Below are 15,824 nucleotides of genomic sequence, written 5' to 3'. Positions count from 1 at the left end.
TATACACTACACTTTTAGGCGCGATAAATAGTGTAACTAATAATCAAAATATAATATTCCTACCGGGTGGATTTTTTATTCAAAGCGGTGGAAAGAAAGGAGTTTGTGTCCAATTAACGGGTGACAAACACACCACAATGTCGAGATGGAAAGCTCACCCAAACTACGTTATATTACATTTTCTGAATAACAAAAATATTCGCTTTCCAGCCGAATAAAGAAAACACAGATTCTTTGTCATATAAAGATTTTTGTTTTCTATTTTGTTACCATTAAAATTTTGAATTTGAAAATACAAATAGGTAGACTAAACTTTATGGAATATTGTTACTTGAATCATGTTTTTCATATCTTTTAAGTGTTATATCAAGCACCAAAACAATCCTAGGCGTGCTGATAAAAAAAACGTTATATTCCTTGCAGTGACTTTAACGTAATTTTTTCGGTAAACCAAAACACAGCTGGACTCGATTCTATTGTAGTTTAGAAATTAGTTTACTTTACTAATAACAAATCAAATATCAGAACAGTGCCAACTTCACTAATTAAGTAGAAATATTTCAATCCTTAAGGCGAAATGTGGTTTTTAGCAAAATTTGTGAGTGACCCCAACACCTCCATTTCGGTATTGGGAATATAATACTCGTATTATTTTCATTTTTCTTTACCATTTCATATCATATTTATTTTATCTCAATGTTATTTTGAATTTTATAAGAAGTTTGAATGATAGAGGAAGTGTATACGATGATGTCGACATTTTGCGTAGGAGAACACTAAGAAGATCCGACATTGTTAGCTGGAAGGGTAGACATTGACAGTTTTTGAACATTTGTGGAGCAGGTGAGTTATTCCCAAGTGTGTGCGTGTACATGCTTATTATCTAAAGTATGTAGAGTTAGTGAGACGTGCCAATTAAGGTGAATAAAGTCTGGTAAAGTGAAAATAAGTGCGTCTTTATAAGCAAACTTTTGGGTTTTGTTGCTTCATATTTGTGGTGGTCATTCCTGCCCTCCTACGCCTGGTCATGCCCCCATATTGCCTCCATAGATAGCTTATGCACCCATACACCTCCCATGCGCGGGATAGTTTGATAGTTGGTGGTGGTCTTGTGTTAGGCAGTGTCCGCCATCCTGCCTTCCACATCGGCCCTCTCTGTGTTAACTATTTTAAGTTTTTCTTATTTACTATGCCTTGTCACGCCCCCATATTGCCTCCGTAGATAGTTTGTGGATCCATACACCTCCCATATGCGTAATAGTTCGATAGTTGAAGTGGTTAGTGAGATATGGTGGTGTTATAGTGTGGTAGGCAGTGTCCTTCACCCTTTCCTACGCCTTGTCACGCCTCATTTATACTATTACTACCACCACCACTACCACTACTACAACAACTACCACTATTCCAGAGGTGCACCATGGCTTGCCACAATGTCACAATGGGTTCTTGGAGAGCCGCTGCTGTTGACTTGCTGCATGTCTCCTCTCTGCGGCAAAACTCCACAAATACTCCACTCACCAAGTTCCAGAGGGAGAGGTGAGTGTGTGTGGGTGTGCTGTGAGTGTGGTGGGTGTGTAAGTGTTTTTTTTTGTACGTTTTTGTAATGTCAACTATAGCTACCTATGTATATTGTTTATTTTTTTTTTTGGTGTGGTTTGGCTAGGTTAGACTTATTGTGGGCGTTTTCCAGGTGTGATTTAAGGGTTGTTTGTGGAGTGCAGGTGTGTGTGTGTGTTTTGTTGCTTGATGCAATATTTTTAAGTAATTTTTTGGTGCATTTTGGTTAGGTAATGTTTGTCTTGTTTCCTCCATATCTCCCTCCACAGGTTACCTCCAGGCTTTTCCTTCAGTAGACTATTTCCTCCATGTTTCCTCCACCTTCCCTCCCAATTTTGAGTCTCCTATCTCACTTCTATCATAGTCAAAATAGTACTTTTCTAAATCTCACTTCAAAACCTGATAATTTTTCTCATTTTTCCCTCCACCACCTCCTTTTCTTTCCTCCATATCTCCTTCCACACACCAAGCTGTGTAATGTGCTGGTGTGTGCGGGTGTGGGAAAGGTTTCCGCAGGTGTGATGTGTGTGTGGTACGTGTGGTGTGTGTGTAAATGTGTTTTTTTGTTGTGTAAACTATATTTTTTGGGTGTGTGTTTTTTGCGTTTTCCAGTGTTTGGAAAGGGTTGTTTGTGGTTTGCTGGTGTGGGAATGGTGTGTGCTGGTGTGCTGTGTGTTTGGTGAGTGTGGGGTGTGTGAAAGCATGTTTTTTCTTACAATTTTGTCTCATAAACCTCAATTTTTTCACTTGTTTTGGCCGGAAAATATTTGTTTTTTTTTAAATCCTCCTATTACCACCACCACCACTGTCCAACCACACCCCACAACCACCACAAACAACCAACATTACCACATCAGATGCTCACAAAACCACACCATTTTACTACCACCACTAGTACTATTATAACTACCACCACCTCCTCCCAACAGGATCACCAGCCACCACCGGCCATACTAAAGGAAGTGGCTCTGTGTAGGGATGGAACATGGCAACTACACCAGCTGGGACACACCTAGCCAACTGTGAGTATTGAAGGCTGTTTTAGGGTGTTTGAAGACTTTGAGGGTGTTTAAGACTACTTTAGGGTGTTTTAAGGCTGTCTTAGGGTATTTTTAGGCTGTTTTAGATTGTTTAAGGCTATTTTTGGGTGTTTTAAGAATTTTAGGATGTTTAGTGCATTTCCATTGAGTTTTAACGGGCTAAAGAAGGCATTATGGGTATCTCCTATCTCAAAGCCCACCAACTATTTGACTGCTAGTGTTCTTATTGATGTAGTGATAATTACTCCTGCAGTGTATCACTTGTGTCACTATGTATCTTGTATTATCACTTCACTTATTCACTTATTCTCTATGTGTCACTGTCAAGCACTTCACTTACTTACCCACTGCTTCAATAACACTCTGAATTTATGGCCTCCGCACACTGAAACACTAAGGTCTCTCTCTCTCTCTCTCTCTCTCTCTCTCTCTCTCTCTCTCTCTCTCTCTCTCTCTCTCTCTCTCTCTCTCTCTCTCTCTCTCTCTCTCTCTCTCTCTCTGATATTAATCCAGTTTTATTTATTTCAGATTGTGTTAAAAATATGGAGAAAGACGGCCCAAGGCAAGAAGAGGTGGAGGAAGAGGAAGAAGAAGAAGAAGAAGAAGAAGAAGAAGAGGTGGAGGAATATGAGAAGAGGAGGAGAAGAAGAAAAGAGAGAAAAGAAAAGGTAAAATAATAAATATTGTCATTTCATAAAGTTTTGCTATTTCAATTCTCTCTCTCTCTCTCTCTCTCTCTCTCTCTCTCTCTCTCTCTCTCTCTCTCTCTCTCTCTCTCTCTCTCTCTCTCTCTCTCTCTCCTCCTCCTCCTCCTTCCTCCTCCTCCTCCTCCTCCTCCTCCTCCTCCTCCTCCTCCTCCTCCTCCTCCTCCTCCTCCTCCTCCTCCTCCTCCTCCTCCTCCTCCTCCTCCTCCTCCTCCTCCTCCTCCTCCTCCTCCTCCTCCTCCTCCTCCTCCTCCTCCTCCTCCTGCTAATACTATTACTATTATTACTATCCCAGTGTGACCTGTGTGACCTCTGACCTTTTGCCGCAGGACTCCTTGGACTGGGACTTCACTGTGACCCGAGAGGAGGTGGCCACTCAATGCTGAGGTCACACGGCTCCCTTCCTTATGCAGGTCAGTGGTGTGGTGTGTGGTGTGGGGAGGTGTGGTTGGGTTGGGCTGGGTAAGATTTTGAAGCATTTTTTAAAGGTATTTTAAGACAGTTTGACATGTTTGGGCATTTAAGACAGTTTGACATGTTTTAAGACAGTTTGGCATATTTTGAGGGTATTTTGAGAAGTTTGACATATTTTATGGCCATATTGAGACAGTTTGGCATGTTTTGAGAGCATTTTGAGACAGTTTGACATGTTTTGAGGGCATTTTAAGACATTTTGGAGGGCATATTGAGACAGTTTGGTTTGAGTGTATATTAAGACAATTTTGGAGGTTTTTAGGGAAATTGAAGACAGTTTGGCAGATTTGGAGGGCATATTAAGGTAGTTTGTTATGTTTTGAGGGAAATTTGAGACAGTTTAGCTGGTTTTGAGGCCATTTTAAAATAGTTTGTCATATTTTGAAGACATTTTAAGACAGTTTGGCATGTTCTAAGGGCATATTAAGACAGTTTGACATGTTTTCAGGGCATATTAAGAGAGTTTGGCAGATTTTGAGTGCAATTTAAGAAAGTTTGGCAGGTTTTGATGGCATTTTTAAGACAATTTGGCAGGTTCTGATGTCATTTTAAGAGTTCAGCATGTTTTCAGGGCATTTTAAGACAGTTTGTTATGTTTTGAGGGCATTTTAAGACAGTTTGGCAGGTTTGGAGGTCTCTGGTGTTGGTGTGTTATAGTTAGGTATGGTAAGGTTAGGTTAGGTAAAATTGAGTGAAGATAAGTTAAGATAAGATTAGGTTAGGTTGGGTTGGGTTATGCTGGGTTGTTCTGGGTTAGTATGAGTTGGGTTGGGTTAGGTTAGGTTGGGTTGGGTTGGGTTATTCTGGATTATTTTGGGTTGGGTTGTGTTGGGTCATGCTGGGTTAATTTGGGTTGGGTTGTTTTGGGTTAGGTTGGGTTAATTTGGGGTGGGTTGGGTTGGCTTATGCTGGGTTATTTGGGGTTGGGTTGGGTTGGGTCATGTTGGGTTAGATTGGATTAGGTTGGGTTGGAAGCAATATGGATTTTGAAAGGGTAATGCAATATTTGGCCTGAGGATGGTAACAGAAAGAGCAGTTGAAATGCAAAAAGATGTATACATGTGTTTGGTGGACTTTGAGAAAGCCTTTGAGACGATTAGACAGGAGGAAATGATTGACGTGTTAAAGGAGATTGGATTGGATGGCAAAGATGTAACAATGATAAATAACCTATACTGGGAACTAAAAGCAGCAATAAGAATAAAAAAAAAAACAGAGATGGGTAGAGATACAGAGAGAGTGTGGCAAGGCTGTGTACTCTCACCAGACACAGAATGGGTAGAGATACAGAGAGGAGTGTGGCAAGGCTGTGTACTCTCACCAGACACAGAATGGGTAGAGATACAGAGAGGTGGCAAGGCTGTGTACTCTCACCAGACACAGAATGGGTAGAGATACAGAGAGGAGTGTGGTAACCAGACACAGAATGGGTAGAGATACAGAGAGGAGTGTGGTAAGGCTGTACTCTCACCAGACTTGTTCTCGTTGTATGGACAAAAATGTTTGGAGGAGATGGAAGAAATGGAGGGAATTTGCATTGGGGGAAGAAACACAAACAACATACATTATGCGGACGATACAGTTTTAGCGGCAGATTCCGAGGTAAAATTGCAAGCACTCATAGATAGTTTAACCCTTAACGTTCGGTGATTGTTTCGGGATGATTGTAGCGTCGCGTGCAGAGAAGCAGGGATCGTTCCGGGAATCATGATTTTTCGGCGCTAAACGTTTGAATCTCTCCCCCTCACTGTTGGTCCTGGGGCAAGTGGAAGTCTCTGGCATCTTTTCTCACTCACCTCTTTGAGCCTGGAGACATATGTTCCCTCACATAGGTCATCTTTTCCCATTTTGAGGCAACATCTAGCAATCCCGTGACCCGGAGTTAGGTTTCGGTACTCCGAGTGATGTTATGTCAGTGTTACTCGGTAATGACATTGAGGATAGTGGTGAAAATGAAGACAGTGATTTTTTTAAGACAGAAGAAAGTGAAGACTCCAGTAGTGATTCTGATAGTGATCTGGGAGACAGAGGCCAACCCTCACAGCGACGTTCATAAACCTCCTCACATACTCCCCTCGAACAATGCGCTGGTGTGTGTCACCCATGGTTGCCTCTACAGGACTGTGCTTGTCGGCCAAGTCACGTCAGTCCCATTGCCAAGAAGAGTTGCCACATTCCAATTATTATAAAATCCACAATATTTGTAATATGTGGTTTATTTTATTTTTCTGTTTTGAACATCATTTCATCTGAGTTCACATTTTCATGACATGAAAGTGCAAAAGTTCCTACTTTTACATCAAATTCATATGCCCAAATGGAGAGAGAGAGAGAGAGAGAGAGAGAGAGAGAGAGAGAGAGAGAGAGAGAGAGAGAGAGAGAGAGAGAGTGGTGTTATCTGAGCTTGGGGGTATTTCTTAGCGGCGGATTCTGCCATGAATTTTTTGACGTGCAATAACTTTGGTGTGAGAGGTGATGACATGTTGAAAACTATATCGTTGTACTCAGAATAACACAAAGAAATATGCTTTTATGAGGAAAAGAATATTTTAGCATTTTTGACAGGTGTGATTTTTCCTCGCTGTAACAGACAGAAAGTAAATCAACCCCCGTACTTTAAGGGTAAGAAAGATAATGACCAATATTAGCATGAATATAACTCTAAGACAACGTATACTCAAGCGTTATGTATGGTCCACATTAACGTATGGCTCTGAGACATGGACGATAAAGAAGAACATGATCAAAAGGTTAGAAGCAGTAGAAATGTGGTTCATGCAAAGAATGCTGAGAATCCCTTGGAGTGCACGGATCACTAATGAAGGATTGAGAAGAGTAGTAATGGAAAAAACACCGGTGAAGAGTATCAGGAGGAGACACCTCAATTTTGTGGGCCATGTACTGAGAGGACATGGACTGTGGGAGAGAATGCTTGTTGGGGAGAGTATAAGGAACCAGCGAGAGGAAGACAGAGGGTCAAGTTTATGGACACATTGGTGAAACACGTCAGTGAGGGCTGGACAACTGTGGATCGGGTTAGAGTGGCTCAAAACAGAGGAGGATGGTGTTCCATGGTCGCCGACGTCACGTGACAGGCACCTCGGTAAAGGTAAAGATAAAGGGTTGGGTTAGGTTGGGTTATGCTGGGTTGTTTTGGGTTAGTTTGGGGTTGGGTTGGGTTATGTTGGGTTGTTCTGGGTTAACTTGGGTTGTTTTTGGGTTAGGTTGGGTTGGGTTATGATGGGTTGTTTTGGGTTAACTTTGGTTAGGTTGGGTTGGGTTGAGGGTTGTTTTGGGTTGTTTTGGGTTAGGTTAATTTCTGTTCAGTTTAGTTGGGTTAGGTTGAGTTCAGTTTAGTTAGTTAGTTCTGTTAGGTTGGTTGAGTTGCGTTCAGTTCAGTTTACAAAATAGTGAAGGTGACTCAATGTAAACCTATCATTACAGGAAAGTCAAGCCAATAGTCCCTGAATGCTGCCAAGGAGAGACACTGCACCACCAAGGCCAAGACAAGCCACAATGCAACACAAGCCTTCTACAACATCTACAGCCATCAGCAACACCCAGAGTACAAGACAACACCTGGAGTCATGAAGAACAGTTAGGATGGATAAGCAGTTTGGAATGTTTTTTTTTAAAGGACATTTTAAGACAAGTTTGGCATGTTTTTCAGGGCATTCTAAGAGAGTTTGGCATGTTTTATGGTATTTTAAGACCATTTGGCATGTTTTTAGGGTGAAGATATTGGCCATTAATCTTCTGATGTCTATAAACCTTTCCTAATGTCAATAAAATGGTCTAATGGTACTCAAATCTCAAGGTAAAAATGTCTCCTAGTACTGAAGGGGTTAAAATAGTGAAGACTGTGGCCATTAATCTTGTCACCTCCATAGACCCTTGCTGATGTCAATAAAATGGTCTAATGGTACACAAATGTCAAGGTAAAAATGTGTCCCAGTACTGAAGGGGTTAAAATAGTGAAGACTGTGGCCATTAGTCTTCTGATGTCTATAGATCTTTCCTAATGTCAATAAAATGGTCTAATGGTACACAGATCTCAAGGTGTCCCAGTATTGAAGAGGATAAAATAGTGAAGACTGTGGCCATTATTCTTCTGCCCTCTATAAACCTTTCCTAATGTCAATAAAATGGTCTAATGGTACACAAATGTCAAGGTAAAATGTGTCCCAGTACTGAAGGGGTTAAAATAGTGAAGACTGTGGCCATTATTCTTCTGCCCTTTATAAACCTTTCCTAAAGTCAATAAAATGGTCTAATGGTACACAGATCTCAGGGTAAAAAGGTATCCCAGTACTGAAGGGGTTAAAATAGTGAAGACTGTGACCATTAACCTTCTGATGTCTATAAACCTTTCCTAATGTCAATAAAATGGTCTAATGGTATGCAAATCTCAAGGTAAAAATGTGTCCCTGTACTGAAGTGGTTAGAATAGTGAAGATGATGACCATTAATCTTCTGATGTTTATGAACCTTTCCTAATGTCAATAAAATGGTCTAATGGTACACAGATCTGAGGATAAAAAGGTGTCCCAGTACTGAAGGGTTTAAAATAGTGAAGACTGTGGCCATTAACCTCGTCACCTTCATAGACCCTTCCTAATGTCAACAAAATGGTCCAATGGTACACAAATGTCAAGGTAAAAATGTGTCCCAATACTGAAAGGGTTAAGAAAGTGAAGACTGTGTCCATTAACCTTGTGACCTCCATAGACCCTTGCTAATGTCAATGATATGGTCTAATGGTGCACAAATCTTGAGGTATAATTGTCCCCCAGTACTGAAGGGGTTAAGATAGTGAAGACTGTGGCCTTTAATCTTGTGCCCTCCATAGACACTTCTTAAAGTGAATAAAATGGTCTAATGGTACACAGATCTCTAGGTAAAATGTGTCCCAGTACTGAAGGGGTTAACAAGTCACACTAACCAACCACATTACCCCTTACACAGAATAATTATTTATGTTACAACTTTGCCCACTAAGACTAAGTTAACAGTAATTGTAATGGGAGGCACTGCAAGGTTTTCTTCATTTTTCAGAATTCTTATTTATTTATTTATTTTTTCTGTCACCTCCAGTACTCCCCCAAAAATTGTTAAGCTGCTTCCAAGGGATGATTCACCCCCAGTTTGGGAACCACTGTCTTGGAAGGTCTCATAAAAATACTGAATTTTTGTGGCAAGGTGCTAGAAATGTGTGTGTGTGTGTGTGTGTGTATTTGGAAAGTGTTTTTTTGGGGTGGATTTTGAAATAAGTTTGTTTTATACTGTGAATTTATATTTTATGTGAAGATTTTTTGTGTTTTGAAGTGAGGTGAGGCTGTGTGGCAGTGTGTGTGTGTGTGTGTGTGTTTCTGTGGGAGTGGGCAAGATGGATTATGGTTTGGTGGAGTGTGTGTGTGTGTGTGTGTGTGTGTGTGTGTGTGTGTGTGTGTGTGTGTGTGTGTGTGTGTGTGTTTGTGTGTGTGTGTGTGTGTGTGTGTGTGTGTGTATGTGTATGTGTTTGTGTGGGAGTGGGCAAGATGGATTAAGGTTCGGTGGAGTGTGTGTGTGTGTGTGTGTGTGTGTGTGTGTGTGTGTGTGTGTGTGTGTGTGTGTGTGTGTGTGTGTGTGTGTGTGTGTGTGTGTATTTGGAAAGTGTTTTTTTTGGGTGGATTTTGTGTGTTTGTGTGGGAGTGGGCAAGATGGATTAAGGTTTGGTGGAGTGTGTGTGTGTGTGTGTTTGTGTTTGTGTTTGTGTAGGAGTGGGCAAGATGGGTTAAGGTTCGGTGGAGTGTGTGTGTGTGTGTAAGGGTATGTTCACACTACAAGCAGAGCGGTCCGGTTAGGTGTTCACTCAGTAAGCAGAGCAGGGTGACTTACACAAGAATTCTGGGTGTCCTCTTAGCCACAGAGCAGGTCGTTTGGCAATAATATGATGAAAAAGAAATAATAATAATAATGAATAAATAAATAGTGTCAAACTCCTCAGTGTTTATCTGGAAGGATGACAAAAAATGTGATAATTTATAAAGGAACGTGAAATTTTGTTGGTAAAGTTGTGTGTGTGTGTATTTACCTAGTTGTATTTACCTAGTTGCAGTTTTACTGGGCCTGGGCTTTATGCTGGTGTGGCCCCATCTCCATATCTACACCTATCCAATTTTTCTTTAAAACTGTGCACACTCGTTGCTGACACCACTTCTTCACTCAAACTGTTCCAAGTCTCAACACATCTTTGTGGGAAACTATATTTTTTAACATCTCTCAGACATCTTCCCTTTCTCAAATTTTTGCTATGCGATCTTGTGCTTCTAGTGTCATATTCTTCTCCCGGGATCAGTTTCTCTTTATCCACTTGATCCATTCCGTTGATCAATTTATAAACTTGTATCAGATCCCCTCTCTCCCTTCTCTGCTCCATGGTTGGTGGATCCATAGCATTTAGTCTCTCCTCATATGTCATCCCTTCAAATTTGTGTGTGTGTGGCTCATTGATCTTTACAGTGTGGTTTTTTCTTTCTTTCTCTCTCTCTTCCTCCTTTCTTTTGTTTTCTCTTTTTCCTTTCAATTTTCCTCAAGGGATGGAACAGGTGTGGAAGAAGAAAAGAATTTGTGATTTCCTTTCATGTTTAGTTCCTGAGTATCACTTCCTTTTCCTTTCTTTTTCTCTCTTCCTTCTTTCTTTTATGTTTCTTCTTTTTCCTTTCATTTTTCCTCAAGGGATGGAACAGGTGTGGAAAAAAGAAAAGTTTGTGTTTTCCTTTCATGTAAAGAACCAGAATATCACTTCCTTCTCCTCTCTTCTTGTCTCTCTCTCTTCTTTCTTTCTTTCCTCTTTTCCTTTCATTTTTCCTCAAGGGATGGAACAGCTGTAGAAAAAAAGAAGAGCATGTGTTTCCCTTTCATGTATAGGACCAGAATATTGCTTCCTTCTCTCTTTTTCTCTCTTTCTTTCCTCTTCTTCCTTTCGTTTTTCCTCAAGGGATGGAACAGCTGTAGAAAAAAAGAAGTGTGTTTTTGTTTTATGTATAGGACCAGAAATTCAGAATATCACCTAATTAACTTTTCTCAACAGACTACTAATACAGTGTCAAATTGTACCAGAACTATGCACAGTCTAGTCAGTGGTTGTCATTTTGAGGTCACCAATAAAGGCTCACACTGGTGGACACCTTCTTGGCCATGGGTGGAGTCGTGGAGGGCCGCTGGCTGCCCACCCACAAAAATATGTCCAAAACTATGTCAAAATTATTGCCGCTAGCAACCACTCTGCTCCGCTCTGCTTGTAGTGTGAACTTACCCTTAGAGTGTGCTGTGTAGGTGTGTTTGTGCAGGTTAATCACTTTTTTGTGGTTTTTGAAAGGGTTTGTTAAGTTTTTAGGTGTTTGTGAGTGAGGTGAGGGTGTGTCAGGGTGTCAGGAGTGTATCAAGAGTGTATCTTAGTCTGCAGATTGCTTCTATGAATGGTCTTTAACCCCTTCAGTACTGGGACACATTTTTATCTTGAGATTTGTGTACCATTAGACCATTTCATTGACATTAGCAAGGGTCTATGGTGGTCAGAAGATTAATGACCACAGTCTTCACTATTTTAACCCCTTCAGTACTAGGACAAATTTTTACCTTGAGATTTTTGTACCATTAGACCATTTCATTGATATTAGCAAGGATGTGTGGAGGGCACAAGATTAATGTGTGTATGTTGTTTTAAAAATGTATTGTTTTCATGTATATTATTACTATTTGTTTTGTTTTATTGTTCTCTCTCTCTCTCTCTCTCTCTCTCTCTCTCTCTCTCTCTCTCTCTCTCTCTCTCTCTCTCTCTCTCTCTCTCTCTCTCTCTCTCTCTCTCTCTCTCTCTCTCTCTCTCTCTCTCTCTCTCTCTCTCTCTCTCTCTCTCTCTCTCTCTCTCTCTCTCTCTCTCTCTCTCTCTCTCTCTCTCTCTCTCTCTCTCTCTCTCTCTCTCTCTCTCTCTCTCTCTCTCTCTCTCTCTCTCTCTCTCTCTCTCTCTCTCTCTCTCTCTCTCTCTCTCTCTCTCTCTCTCTCTCTCTCTCTCTCTCTCTCTCTCTCTCTCTCTCTCTCTCTCTCTCTCTCTCTCTCTCTCTCTCTCTCTCTCTCTCTCTCTCTCTCTCTCTCTCTCTCTCTCTCTCTCTCTCTCTCTCTCTCTCTCTCTCTCTCTCTCTCTCTCTCTCTCTCTCTCTCTCTCTCTCTCTCTCTCTCTCCGTTATCCCTCTCTCTCTGATTGTTGAAACAGTTTGTTTGTAAGACTGTCTCTTCAAAACTAAACATTTTTATCTTTGAATATTTGTTAACATGAAAGAACTGTTTGAAAACATTTTGTGAAGTTGAAAATTGTTTTAAAATTTTTGTGAAGTTGAAAATTTGTGCAGATTTTTTTGTTAGGTTGTAAATTGTTGTAAATGTCTTTTATATTGTAAATTGTTGTAAATGTTTGTTTTATATTATGTTGTAAATGTCTGTTTTATATTGTAAATTGTTGTAAATGTTTGTTTTATATTAAGTTGAAAATTATTGTGGACTTTTTCACTGTATAGAATTTACTCATTGTTTTTATACTAAGTTCATTTTTAATGTTTTTTTATTAAGTTGAAAATTTGTGTAGAGTTTTCTGTATAGATTTTGCTCACTGTTTTTATACTTTGTGTAGAGTTTTCTGTATAGATTTTCCTCACTGTTTTTATACTAAGTTGAAAATTTGTGTAGACTTTTCACTGTATTCTTTGTATGTTTTGTTTTTTTTTTAATTTTTTAGTAAAAAATATTTGTAGACTAATAATGTAAAGAATTGTTGAATAAAAGTCTAGGGAGACTCTTGCATTTAATTTTAACTCCAATATGGATCTGCCTTATCTCCGGAGACTCTTTCGAGTATTTTCGACTTAAGTACATTTTTAGGGCCCGTTTTGGGTTTTTGCCAGTTTTGACCATTTTTTGCAGTTTTAGGGCCTGTTTTGTTTTGTTTTTTGCCAGTTTTTGACCATTTTTTGCAGTTTTAGGGCGCGTTTTGTTTTAGTTTTTCACCATTTTTTGCAGTTTTAGGCCGTTTTTTTTTTTTCACCATTTTTGCCAGTTTTTGACCATTTTTTGCTGTTTTCTGGCCTGCAGTATTTAAAATCCATCACCATTTTTTGCCGTTTTTTTTTTTTATATATATATTTTGGACCATTTTTCATTTTATTTATCTTGCTATTTTTTTTTCCCCACTTGCAGAATATTTTCTCAATTTATTTTGTCTTGTCTGCTTATGATAAAAAAAAAGTGAAATTATCGCGTTTTTTTCTTTTTTTTTTCTGGCTATTTATTGTTTAGAGGTGGTTAATGGGGTCAGGTAGTGTGACCTAAGCACTACTCACTGAAACCACCCACAAATATTTCCCAGGAAAGGAAATTCACCAAAACCATAAAGATTTCTTCACAATTTATTATTCAATCATGACAACAGCTTCAGTACAGTGACAGAACCATAAGGAGGTGGTGGTGGTGGCAGCAGGCGTTGAATGGCAGGATGTCAGAGATGAATCTCTCACTGGACGGCGGCGGCAGCGGTAGTGGTGATGTAGCAGGTGTTTGCCAGGCCGCTGCGAGGCGAAGTCCCTCAGTGTCAATAGCGGCGACGTAGAAGGTGTTTGCCAGGCCGCAGCGAGGCGAAATCCCTGTCAGTAGCGGCGACGGCGGCACGTGTTAGCGGGCCGGCAGTGAAGGCCCGATGCAAGGCAGAAACCCTCCGAGTAGCAGTAGCGGCTGTGGGGCGGCTTTTGGATCACCAACTCCTGTAATGGACAAAAAAATTAACCGATTACCTTCACATGTACCAGGCCACACTGTTACCATGCCACACTAGGCGGTGGCGTAGTGAATAAGGTGGAGAGCCTTAAAACAATGCCATTTGTCGAGTGGTTTAAAGTTACCTACGTGTCACCATGATACCCAGGTTCTAGGTGGTTACACCCATGATGAGCTTCGGGGGTGATATGGGCCCTAAATATGGTTACCAAACAGCTCTTCTTCCCTCATCTTGCGGCGGTGGCGTAGGTAATGCAAGGTACACGAGGCTCATTGCCGCTGCGAGTCAGGCCTTCGGATAGTCAACTCCTGTAATGGACAAAATTAACAAAACAGCAATACCTTGTTTACTAATTATCCCTACATCTAACGCAACATTGCCCTAAACACACCTTCACTGCCTTTCACTCGTCTCTACACATTTTCAACACCACACTTTCCCTTCACGTCTTCATTTCATCCATAATAAGCCCTAACTCACTAACACCATTTCCCTCCTCTGTCCGTCCTAAAACTGGCTGAAACCCTTTCACTCGTCTCAACTTAGTTTCTCCACCACCACCACCATTCCTTACACGTCTTCATAGTGCCCTAACTCGGTCACACACTCCACTTATTCATCCCTTCTGTCTCTTATCACACTGCATTCAGTTTCCACTCTGCCTCCTCTTGCCTCCATTCACGCTCACTTTCATTCCTCCCAATCACTCGTACACTCGAGGGGTCGGTGGTGGCGTGATGTCTGGAGTTATACTGATCTAGCTGCCATTGAGCTAATGACCTTGCTTCGTTCTCGTTCTCCCCCATCCCCAACCTGCCGATAAGGGAAAAACAATTTGAGGGCAAACGAACATATGAAACGCTGCCGGTGAATCTAACCACTGGTCCACCATCTGGATATAAACTAGCCACACTCAATATTAACTCCTTCCAAACCAACCGTTAAACACACACAACTGCATATATTTATCAATCATTCTTACCTTCCGTGTAGTACTTATAATAATACATGTAGTACTTATAATAATACAGGATTTTTTTTTATTATTATTTTGTTGTAACATTTTGAAGCTTCCTTCTTAGTAAATGATGATAGATAATTTCTCTCTCTCTCTCTCTCTCTCTCTAGGAGGCTAACTAGTGCTGCCTGAAACGAGTGAATGGATAGCTAACCCTTTCAGTACCGTGACATTACGATATTCATGCTATATGGTTACTACTTGGCAATTTTATACAGATTCAGAAACTTACGTGGGGATTAACCCTTTCAGTACCATTACACATTCCCGTACTCATTCTGGTTACTATTTGATGATTTTATACAGCTTCACAAACTCACAAAAACCCCCACCGTCACTCGTGAACCTCTTAACGATTTAGGCCTGCCTACCACTTTCAAGAACTAATTTCATGGTTATATCCCCACTTACCGTTATACTAACACGTGCCTCTAATGCACGTACCTTGAAACACCAGCCTCGTTACGTGAAGAAATCCTGTCCACTCATTCTTTTCGCCGATTCTGGTACCTATTCTATAACGAGGGAACCACAATGACTAACCTGAAACATTATAGCCTCAAATATAACAGTTCTATAGTTACGCGACACGTTTAATCCCTTCAGCACCAAGATGCGTTTTCATATATTCCTTCTGTCACTATTTGGTGATTTCATACAAGCGCGAGGAATTAAAATAGTGAAGACAGGCCATTAACCTTGTGACATCCATACATGCTTTGTAACAATAGAATTATCTAATCGTACACACACCTCAAGGTGAAAATGCGTCACAGTACTGAAAGAGGTTAAACGTAATTCTTCCTACACAACTACAATGACCACAAAAACACTTCATTACCACGGTCATTACCCAAAATCTATTCTGAACCATCGCCCCTAATTGACAACTAAACCAAGTAAATTTAACACTCATACGTACCGTTAGTTCCTAATACATCCTACATAGTCACGCAGACAGACACCGTATAGTTAACCTTCCAATAGACACAGTGCACATCCTACACATATCCTGTTATCCTTTATCAGTCAACATTCCTAACCACCCTCAATTTACTGACTAACAACTTCCTATCACCACAGCAAGTCAACGCACACACAACACCGACACTATTCATTTACATACACACCACCAACCTCTCCTCTGTGCTGTGGCTGTAGAGTGGGGTGGGGTGGTCCGCTAATCTCACAGCAGCGGCACGTCACCTCGCAGCACGAAAACCTCCATC

At 40.6% G+C, this 15,824-nt stretch overlaps 2 long non-coding RNA genes across 5 annotated transcripts; one reads left to right on the top strand and one right to left on the bottom strand.

Annotated features, from left to right (window-relative positions):
- Positions 1-719: 719 nt before the first annotated feature.
- Positions 720-2,579, top strand: LOC123503242. Its single transcript, XR_006674377.1, has 3 exons — positions 720-843; positions 1,409-1,536; positions 2,487-2,579. It is a non-coding gene; the product is annotated as an uncharacterized LOC123503242 (long non-coding RNA).
- Positions 2,580-13,199: 10,620 nt separating this feature from the next.
- Positions 13,200-15,824, bottom strand: LOC123503228. Of its 4 annotated transcripts, none has more exons than XR_006674375.1 (3): positions 15,733-15,824; positions 13,702-14,390; positions 13,200-13,563 (listed from the first exon to the last, which is right to left on the bottom strand). It is a non-coding gene; the product is annotated as an uncharacterized LOC123503228 (long non-coding RNA). The 4 variants fall into 4 exon arrangements; XR_006674372.1 differs by having other exon boundaries at positions 13,702-15,110; positions 15,733-15,747; XR_006674370.1 differs by lacking the exon at positions 15,733-15,824 and having other exon boundaries at positions 13,702-15,312.

The sequence above is a fragment of the Portunus trituberculatus genome, chromosome 2 (genome assembly GCF_017591435.1).
Source record: "Portunus trituberculatus isolate SZX2019 chromosome 2, ASM1759143v1, whole genome shotgun sequence".
NCBI classification, from domain to species: domain Eukaryota; kingdom Metazoa; phylum Arthropoda; class Malacostraca; order Decapoda; family Portunidae; genus Portunus; species Portunus trituberculatus.
The sequence above is the reverse complement of the archived record's forward strand: the minus strand, read 5'-3'. Positions and strand labels throughout refer to the sequence as shown.